The sequence below is a fragment of the Enhydra lutris genome, unplaced genomic scaffold, assembly GCF_002288905.1.
Source record: "Enhydra lutris kenyoni isolate GAN:26980312 unplaced genomic scaffold, ASM228890v2 scaffoldscaffold4, whole genome shotgun sequence".
NCBI classification, from domain to species: domain Eukaryota; kingdom Metazoa; phylum Chordata; class Mammalia; order Carnivora; family Mustelidae; genus Enhydra; species Enhydra lutris.
The window spans coordinates 13,447,096-13,456,636 of NW_019154088.1; the positions used below are offsets into that span (position 1 = coordinate 13,447,096).

General features: G+C 45.2%; 3 non-coding genes across 3 annotated transcripts; 1 reads left to right on the forward strand and 2 right to left on the reverse strand.

Moving 5' to 3' along the window:
- Nucleotides 1-3,687: 3,687 nt before the first annotated feature.
- Nucleotides 3,688-3,759, reverse strand: TRNAH-GUG. Its single transcript has one exon. It is a non-coding gene; the product is annotated as a tRNA-His (tRNA).
- Nucleotides 3,760-5,215: 1,456 nt separating this feature from the next.
- TRNAH-GUG lies at nt 5,216-5,287 on the reverse strand. Its single transcript has one exon. It is a non-coding gene; the product is annotated as a tRNA-His (tRNA).
- Nucleotides 5,288-5,916: 629 nt separating this feature from the next.
- TRNAH-GUG lies at nt 5,917-5,988 on the forward strand. The gene has a single exon. It is a non-coding gene; the product is annotated as a tRNA-His (tRNA).
- Nucleotides 5,989-9,541: the final 3,553 nt, after the last annotated feature.

Genomic DNA, 9,541 nt, shown 5'->3' on the forward strand with positions numbered 1-9,541 from the left:
CCAAAGGTTACTCTAAGCTATGAATGAGGTCAGCATGAACTGAGCCAAGGCAATGAGGTAGGAAGCAACATAAAGAAGGGGAGGATTCCTGGTGGAGAAGAATAGGAAAAAATGTTAGATGGCTGGCGGGGGGGAGGGTGATACCATAAAGGTAGATTTAAATGATAATTTTAAAATTAATACCCTGTGTGTATCTTGCACTTCCTATTGTTTTAAATGATTTGTTAATGCACTTTCTTCCCTCACCAGAGTGTGGACTCCTGGAAGCAGTCTGTTGAACACTTCATGGGGGCCAAGCAGCTTGCTAGGAACCCAGGATGTAGAGGTGAGGTCATCATGGCAAGGCTCTCTGAGACTTGGGTGAGGTTTGCCAGATCCAAAGTCTTGCATTTTAAGCATTACACCATAAAATCAGGATTTTGGAGGGGAGCAGGGTCCTCCCATCTCTTAATGCAGAGCTGGCAGGATCTTAACAAATGTTGAAATGAATAAAGATCACTTCTCTTGTTCTTTTTATATAGCTATAATTGTGGTATACACAATTTTATGTCCTTATTTTTTGTTCACTTAACATTGCATACTTTCCCCATTTTTATTATGTAAGCTTTTTCTTCCATTTTTTTAAAAATGTCAAACCTATAGACAAGTTCAAAGAAAGTACAGTGGAAATCTGTATACCCTTCACTTAAATTCACTACTTTTTAACATTTTGCCACATATACTCTATCCCTTTCTCTTTTTTCCTTAACCGTTTGATGCAAGTTGCAAACATCATGACACTTTTGCTTTAAATAACTCAGCAGCCATTTCCTAAAAATGAAGAATTCTTCTATAGGGCCATTCGGACATATCCATAATAGTGTTATTATGTAGTCCATATTAAATTTTTTCCATTTTGCTGAAATATCTTTTATATATTTTTTTTTGTCCTGATTCAGGATTTAATCAAGGTTCTCCCATTGCATTTGTTTAAGTTTCCTTAGTCTTTTTAAATCTTGACCAGTTCCCCATTTTATTGTTGTTAATTTTTCATGACATTGATCATTATGAAGTGTCCAGGGCCGTTGTCATGTAGAATGTCCCACATTCTGGGTTTTCTAGTTGTCTCATGATTCGATTCCGATTAGACTTTTTGAAAAGGACTACTGCATAGGCGATGTTGTGGACTTCCCACTGAATTACACCGGTAGGCCGGTAGCGCACATTTGTCTCTTCATTGGGGATGTGGGCTTAATCACTTGGTTCATTTGGAATCCACCACATCTTTCCTTTACAATTTAAAGTAAGCTGTGGTGGGATATCCTGAGACCTTTGATTATTTGTTCCCAACAATGTTTTGCCCAGTGGTTTTAACTTCCATTGATGATCTCTCCTATTTGTTATGATGCTGGAGGATTGCAAAATGGTGACTCTAATTCTGTCATTTCTTCTGCATTTATTGTCTGGCATTCTCTTGTAACAAAGAACTGCTGCTGCTTCTCTGTCTCTCTGTTTCTCTCTCTCTTTCATCCCCATGGTCTAAAAAATTATCTGTTTATCTCTCCGTCTATTTATTCAGTGTGATATAATCCATTATTGTTATTATTGTTATTACTTTTTGATGCTCAAATTGTTCCAAATTTGGCCAATAGGGGCCCTTTAAAGAGGCCTCTGTGTCCTTTTGACTTGATTCCATCAATCTTTAAGCAGTTAACTTGCTTCCTTACAGAAAATATTTCAGACTTGTAATTGTCCTGCTGGAGACCCGGAATCAGTCATTTTTTTAAGGGAACCTTACTCCTTTTGGTTGGAAGTGGTATTTAAAAGTTGACCTAGAGCTTCATTTATGTACTTTAGATACTTTAAAAAAGACTATTCAATATTTCATCAAATTAACATTTTAATTTGGCTCAATGTTACCTTATTTGTTGAGCATTCAGGATATTTGCACTCTCTTTCTTTCTAAATTACCCTGTGATAAACATCTTTATACAGATTCCTTTTCCAAGCTTACGATTATGTCCTTTAGCAAGATTCCCAGAAATGGAATTATTGGGGAAAAGGATGTACATTTTTTTCTGACTCTTGATACACATTGCCTAGTTGCTCTCATAGAAGATTTTTAAAGTCAACAATGACTTCTAAATGTCAAACCCAATGATTTTTATCTTATTCCTCTTTCTCCTTTGCAGTACCTGAATCTGCTGACCTCTATCCCTGAAACCTTCTTCTCCCAAACTTTCCTTAAATGACACCGTTATGGTTCTCCTCCTTTCTTTTAGGCCACACCCTCTTCCTCCTTTAACCTCCTAAATTTGTGTACGTCCTAAGGCCTCGTCTTTAGCCCTTACTTTTCTTAGTAGGTACTAAGTGGGGTGTCCTCACTTCTGTTTATCTAAATTTGGATGCCCAGTCCTCTCCTGAGTTCTGATCCCTTCTGAGTTTTGCCTTCTCCTAAGACTGGTCCTTGCCTTCTGTCTCCAGCCTTGCCTCAGGCCCATCTCTGTTCACAAACTTGAGAGGACAAACATATCTCAGTATACTCACGCATGCACTCCGTTCTTTGAGATTCTAGATATAGATGGAGTTTCATTTGGGCCACGTTTTCTATTTGTCTGATATGAAAATAACATGTATTTGAAAGAATACAACCTAAGGTACAATCATGAAGTAAACTGGCCCACTTCACTCATTTATGGACACCATAAGAAACCTCTCTTCCAATGTATGCTTGGAAAATATACATAGTAAGATTCAGTTCTGCCTTTGATTAACTTGAATTTTCTAACTCTAGTGGTCTATAATTTAAGTTTGATCCTCATAATAAAATAACAGAGAAATTGAAGTGAAGGGTCTCCAAATGGACTACCAAGTCAATTCCCTCTTCCCAATCCCAAACCTAGGATGTTACCCTGCCCTTCCAGCATGAAATCAAAACAGGACTGCTTCTCAACAGAGCCCAGGCTCTGATCCAAAGGTTTTTATAAGCACAATAAGGAATCTCATTCCTCTGTCTCACCAACCCAGCCATCCCTCACCTGCCCCAGCCAGGATCCAGGGCCTAGGGAGAAAAAGGACAGGGTAGGTGGGTGGATATTCCCTCCCTGTATGTGTACTCTTCCTTGTAAAAGGAGATTGCCTATTAGTGCAAATATATCACCTCAAGTTCTGCCTGACTTCTAGGGGTGAGGGCAAGGAAGGGAAGAGGTCATTTGTATTATGCAAGAAGGGGGTATATATTTTTACACATAAATGCTGTATAAATGTTTGTTTATACAAGGACTGCCATGGAAAGGTATGAAGAAAACTGCAATAATTGGTGGATGAACTGAAGAATGAGGAGACTTACTTTTCACTGGACTTGTGCACATGTATTCTCTTTTTAAACATAAACAACTCAATTTTTAAAAAATTCATAAAAGGGAAAATCGCAAGGTCACGGGGGCGCTGTTTTGCTGCTGTAGAATGATTTAGATACCCATTTTCAATTTCTTCGGGAGGGAAGGGATTATAACTGCTGTGAAACTGAATTCACAGTGTTAAGTTAGAGTTACTGGAGGTGGCGATTTTAAGGGTGTCTCACTCTTCAAGGCAGAAAGACGCGGTGGTTCATCTCAAGAAAGCGAATTGTGTTCTCTGTAGAACCTCGCTGCTGCAAGGAGAAAAATTTAAAAACACAAGCCCCTTGCCGTGCCATTGTTCCCACAATGCCGTGACTCGGATTCGAACCGAGGTTGCTGCGGCCACAACGCAGAGTACTAACCACTATACGATCACGGCGAGCTACCGGGGACCTGTAAGGATGGCTTTCTGATTGTCCTCTTCAATAGTCATAGGCCTTCCCACTCTGCACGTCACCAAAAGACCCACCTATGGGGCGGAGTTCCAGCCTAAAATCGAATCTGAGAATGCGCAGGCGCATGGGCTCTCGACAGTTGCTCGGGTTCTCTCAGGTTTTGGTTCCTTAGCCACAGAAGTGGTTATGTTGCGGTGGGGAAGGGTGGGTTCTGTGTGAATAAGGTGGGAGTTTAGGGAGGGAACACTTGGGTATGCAGGGACGGGACTGGCCGGAACTCAATTTTCACAAGTTGTGATTCCCCCTCCTAGGAAGATGCCATCTCCTGTGCTTGGGAGATCTTTCCAGTGACCCGGGTCTGCTGGGGACGCTCCTAAGGGGTTCGTGTCCCTGTTGATTCCCTTAGCAGTGACCCAACATCGCCTCGTTGGAGGATATGGACGCCCCCAGGACCGGTTGGTCACGTAGAAGGAGTTCAATGAATGCATCTCGCCCTGCCGATCTCCTCCCCGCCAACTTCCTTGCAGCTTGCGTTCCTGCCCGGACCGCCCTGACTCCTCCCTTACAGTACTCCCGCCGCCCGAACCGGTGGCCCCCTCGGTTGTACCCTGGGCAGCAGCAAGCCCCAGTCCGGTTTTTCTTCTTGTCTATCGGTGCTCCCGCCCCCACGGCGCCTAGAACCAGGCCGAGTCCACAGCAGGCAGAAGACTTTTGCTACAATGAGAACGTGCCACTGGTTCTAACGAGAGAATCCACCGTGACCCCCTATCTGCTCTAATCATTACCCCCCACCCTCTGCAGAATCAAGGGAGGGATGCTACCAAACACGATTTGAATCCTTTCATTCCTCCACCCCTCACCCCCCACCCACAGACTGCGGGAGATTCGTCCACCTTTTCCAGCTCATCCCTTGGCCCTCCGTGTCATTTCCCATTCCTGAATTACTTGTATTCATTCACTCAACAGGTCCTTCAGAGGTGGGGAAGGAGGAAGATTTATAAAGAATTGCCGATAATTCCTTTTTGAGACCTCCTTCAGACCTTTGCACACAAGAGTATCCTGGCTGCTCGTCAAATTCCTTCTCTGCCTTTAAGAGCTACTTCAAAAGTCACCTCTGCGAGGCCTTCTCTTCCTATTATTATTGGGAGTCCTTTTCCAGTGCTGCCATGGAAATTCGTACATATGTCTATGACAATTATCAGCCTTACGAGAGCTCTGTGCTTTGTCCCCACTGAACGGTATCGCGGGTAGGACGAGTAAACTGTAGCCTACATTCTTCGGAAGTCCAATTTAGCCAGAGCTGGCGTGACGTAAACCTAGTTTCCAGCTGTCACAAGGGGATTGGGATCCATTTTCGAAAATGTTATTACAAATTCGAAAAAAAAAAAATGAAGGACAGCGATAAAAGTCGAACCCCTTGCCGTGCCATTGCTATCGCAATGCCGTGACTCGGATTCGAACCGAGGTTGCTGCGGCCACAACGCAGAGTACTAACCACTATACGATCACGGCGAGCTACTGGGGATTCGGCCCCTGGTTTCCTCGCCTGAGTTCTTCTGTGTTGAAAGCCCCGCCCCTTGTCACGTCACTATCGGTTCCTGTGGATCTCTGGCTTTGCTGTCCCCCGCGCACAAGCAGACGCACTGATCTCCCTGCGTTCTCGATTGCGATCCGCACTCGGCGCCGGCCAGACCCCGCCGCTTCACGGGTTTGGCGGCTGCGCTGGAGCTCTCCCTGGCCCCCGCGCCTTGAAGGAAGCAGTGCGGGTGCTTGGAACTAATGTTTCCTTCTTGTTGTAGAATTCGAGAGACAGCCCCATTCCCAGCCAGAATCCTCTCAGATAGCGTGAGAGCCGGGCACGGTGGGTGTGAGAGGGACGACCCCGGGGCGTCATGTCCGTCCTCCTCGGACGGAATCCTTTCGTTTGCCAAGCACTTATCAGTCCTTTCTTTTACGATGCGTGCGCACGACCGGCGGAGACCGGCGGAGGAGAACACGGCACCCCAACCTCGCTTCGGGGTCAGCGCGAGGGCCAGGCGGGCCTGGCAGACCACGGGAGATGTTGGAAGGCTAAGGCGGCGACCGGCTAGACCTGAAGGCCCATTCGCGGGAGCTTGAGCCTCGTGGCGTCCCGGTAGCTCGCCGTGATCGTATAGTGGTTAGTACTCTGCGTTGTGGCCGCAGCAACCTCGGTTCGAATCCGAGTCACGGCATTGCGGGAACAATGGCACGGCAAGGGCGCCTTTTTAGGTTTGGGGAAAGCACATTGCATCGCGTGGTTGTGCTCCGACTGCCTCCTAGAGAGTAGGTTAGGGCAGGGCCGAAATTATAATGCGGCCAAAGTGGACAGAAGTTCTGCGGATCTCTAGGACTTTACTCCTTTAATTAAGTGCGAGGGGAGCGGCCCACCTCCAATCCTCTCCGCTGTGTGATCATTTTAGGACTTCATTCTGTGTGGTACTTTCCTCTTTCCTCGTTTGGCCACTGTCAGTGGTCAGATAGTACACACCAGGTCCTCAGAAAAGCCTCCCCTGGCTACAACTTCAATACTTGGAGTGGAGGGCTTATAGGAACAAAGGGCAAACATTTCCTGAGCGTTAGAAGAATGCACAATACGGTGAACCATTTCTGGTTCAGATCCTGTGACCAGTGAGAAGCATGACCACACTAGAGGCACTGTTTCCCATAGCCCCTGTGAGAGGTGCTAATGAGGGGCTTGTAGCCTCCGTTTCCACAGCCACCTAGGTGAGAGGGTGTTTTCTCCTGGAGGGCTCTTCCCCCCACCCCCAAATCTACCTCAGATTTAAAGCAAACTTCATTTGTTAGTTTGTTTTATGTGCACTTAAAAAATCTGAGCCTCCCAAATTTGGGTCGGTCATTTGGCATTGGGCAAAATGGAAGTGAGTTTTGGATTTGGCTCTCAGGTGGCTGCTGGCGGCTGGGGTCACTGCCAAGGAGGGAATGAGATAGGACTGAGTGAGGAATGAGCCTCTCCAGCTCCTCAGGGGATCTGGAGGTGGCAGAGCAAGTCAAGAAGCATTCCTGAAAGAAATGGACATTTTCCTGGGGCTGTGCCCCCTCTACCCACAATCCATCAGCAAAGACTCACTGAACAGCATGTAAAAAGCAAGACACTACTGCAGATATAATTTCCTAGGGTCTCCCCGCTCCCAGTTCCCTAAATTTGAGTTTAAAGCCACAAAACGGGACACGAGAGAATAGAACAGCATAAAGTCAACCTGGGAACTTGCTCTCCCTTCCACCTTGAGGTCTTTTCTAGGTATCAGAACCAGGAAGGTGGCAGAAGATGTAAGACCTCTCTCTATTCACACATTCCAGCTCCAGCTATTTCTGTTTGAGTTGGATATGTTATTTTTTGTAGGTTTATTGTCTCCACTGTAAATCACTTAATTTTTTTCTTTTCCTCTGATGGAGTCTGTAGTAGCTGACACTCTTTAGGTTAGTCCTAACTCTAATTTTAAAGGTTAGCATAGCTTTAATCAAGCCAGTGACACCTAGAAACAGGCTCCCCAAGGTTTGAATCCTGACTCTTGAATTAATTAGCGGGGTAACTTTAGGAAAGTTACATAATATCTCAGTGCCTCAGTTTTCTCCTTTGTAAAATGGGAATAAAAGCAGGCTTATTATGAGAATTAAATAAGTTAATATTTGTAAAGCAACAGTGCCTGCCACTCACTAAGCCCTATTTAAGTTTTACTTAAATAAACTAGTAATGAAATCAACTCCTTAAAATGGAACGAAGTGGGACTAACAATCTAAAGGAGTGTTGTGTTTCAAAGGAGATATTCCACTTTCTCCAATCAGCTGCCCCAAATACTTTTGGAACTCTTGTTTGGGGATTGCCGGGAGGCCTAATTTATAAGTCATACAAGTAAATCCATCAATATTTATAGTCAATATAGTCAATAAATCAATATTTATAGTCACGTTTTATTTTGACATGTTTTTTTTTTTAAAGATTTTATTTATTTATTTGACAGAGAGATCACAAGTAGGGAGAGAGGCAGGCAGAGAGAGAGGAGGAAGCAGGCTCCCTGCCGAGCAGAGAGCCCGATGCAGGGCTCGATCCCAGGACTCTGAGATCATGACCTGAGCCAAGGCAGCGGCTTAACCCACTGAGCCACCCAGGCACCCCTTTGACATGTTTTTTGACTGCTTTTAAATCCACCTTCAAAGAAAAAGAAAAACTGAGTTTTTAAGGTGCAACAAGCTTCAGCAACAATTCCAGAAATGTTTTTGGCAACATTCCAGCAAAATACTTTTTGGTATCAGTGTGTTGGCTTCTTTAAAAAACATTATTTTTATTAAGTTTTTAATTTTAATCCCAGTGTAGTTAACATACAGTATGCTATTTTTTTTTTTAAGATTTTATTTATATTTATTTGGGAGCTGGAGCCGGAGCGGGATGCAGAGCCCAGTCCAATGCAGAGTCCAGTCCCAGGACCCCAGGATCATGACCTGAGCCGAAGGCAGAGCCTTAACCGACTGAGCCACCCAGGTACCCACAGTGTGTTGACTTTTTTTTTTTTTAGATTTTTTTTTTTTTTTAATTTATTTGACAGATCACAAGGCAGAGAGGCAGGCAGAGAGAGACAGGAGGAGGAGGCCGGCTCCCTGCTGAGCAGAGAGCCCGATGCGGGACTCGATTCCAGGACCCTGAGATCATGACCTGAGCCGAAGGCAGAGGCCTTAACCACTGAGCCATCCAGGCGCCCCAGTGTGTTGACTTTTAAGTGACAATTCTTGAAGGGGACAGCTGTAATTTATCAACTTCAGAATGTTTGCATAAACAGCCAACCGCACGGCTTATGGGTCACACCTGGTGCATCTGGGGGCTTCTGTTGCCACCACAGAGGTGCAGTACAGACTGGGCCAATAGCCTTGGTAGCTCCTGGAAGCTGGTTGGTAATTCAGAATCTTGGTTCACCACCCAGAACTACTAGATCAGAATCTTCATTTTAACAAGATCCTCCCCAGGTGATTTATCTGCACATTCAAGTTTGAGAAGTAGGGCTATTGTCTAGAACATTTGGCCGGAATGTAGCCCTTCGTTGTTCACCTTGTCAGTCCTTGGGGTTACTGAAGGGACCTGCCAGAGTCTATGGGGCCTCATTTAAGGGAGTAACATTAAGGTTTTGAGGAATGACAAGATGTAGTTCTGGGAGGGAGTCACCAAGAGGCCTGTATTTGGGGGATGTAGGGAGGAGGTAGCACCCCTGGATTTCCACTAGGAGGTGCTGCACCCCAGGAAGTGGATATAAAATGCTGAGGCTGGAGAAGACTCCCTTTTGGAGACACCACTTTGGCCTGAACCCCCAACAGGGAGCCCATTCCTCAGAAGTTTTCTGGATATTCAAGACTCAAGTTTCATCCATTCATTCATTTGGTAGACTAGCATCTTTTAGCTCTCAAAGTGCTTTGCGTCCTGGGGATCTGCAAAGGTATATAGTGATACTGCTTGCCCAAAATAGTTGCGTTTTCCAGCTAGGAGAAACAACTAGCCCAGAGGCAACAATCAGAAAGCAACACAAGAGGGGCGCCTGGGTGGTTCAGTTGATTAAATATCGGACTCTTGATTTCAGCTCAGGACATATTCTCAGGTTCCTGAGATGGAGCCCCTTCTCCCTCATGGCGCCTGCTTAACATTCTCTCTTCTCCTGCCTCTCCCCACCCTACAAACACACACACACACACACACACACACACACACACACACACACACACACACACACACACACACACACA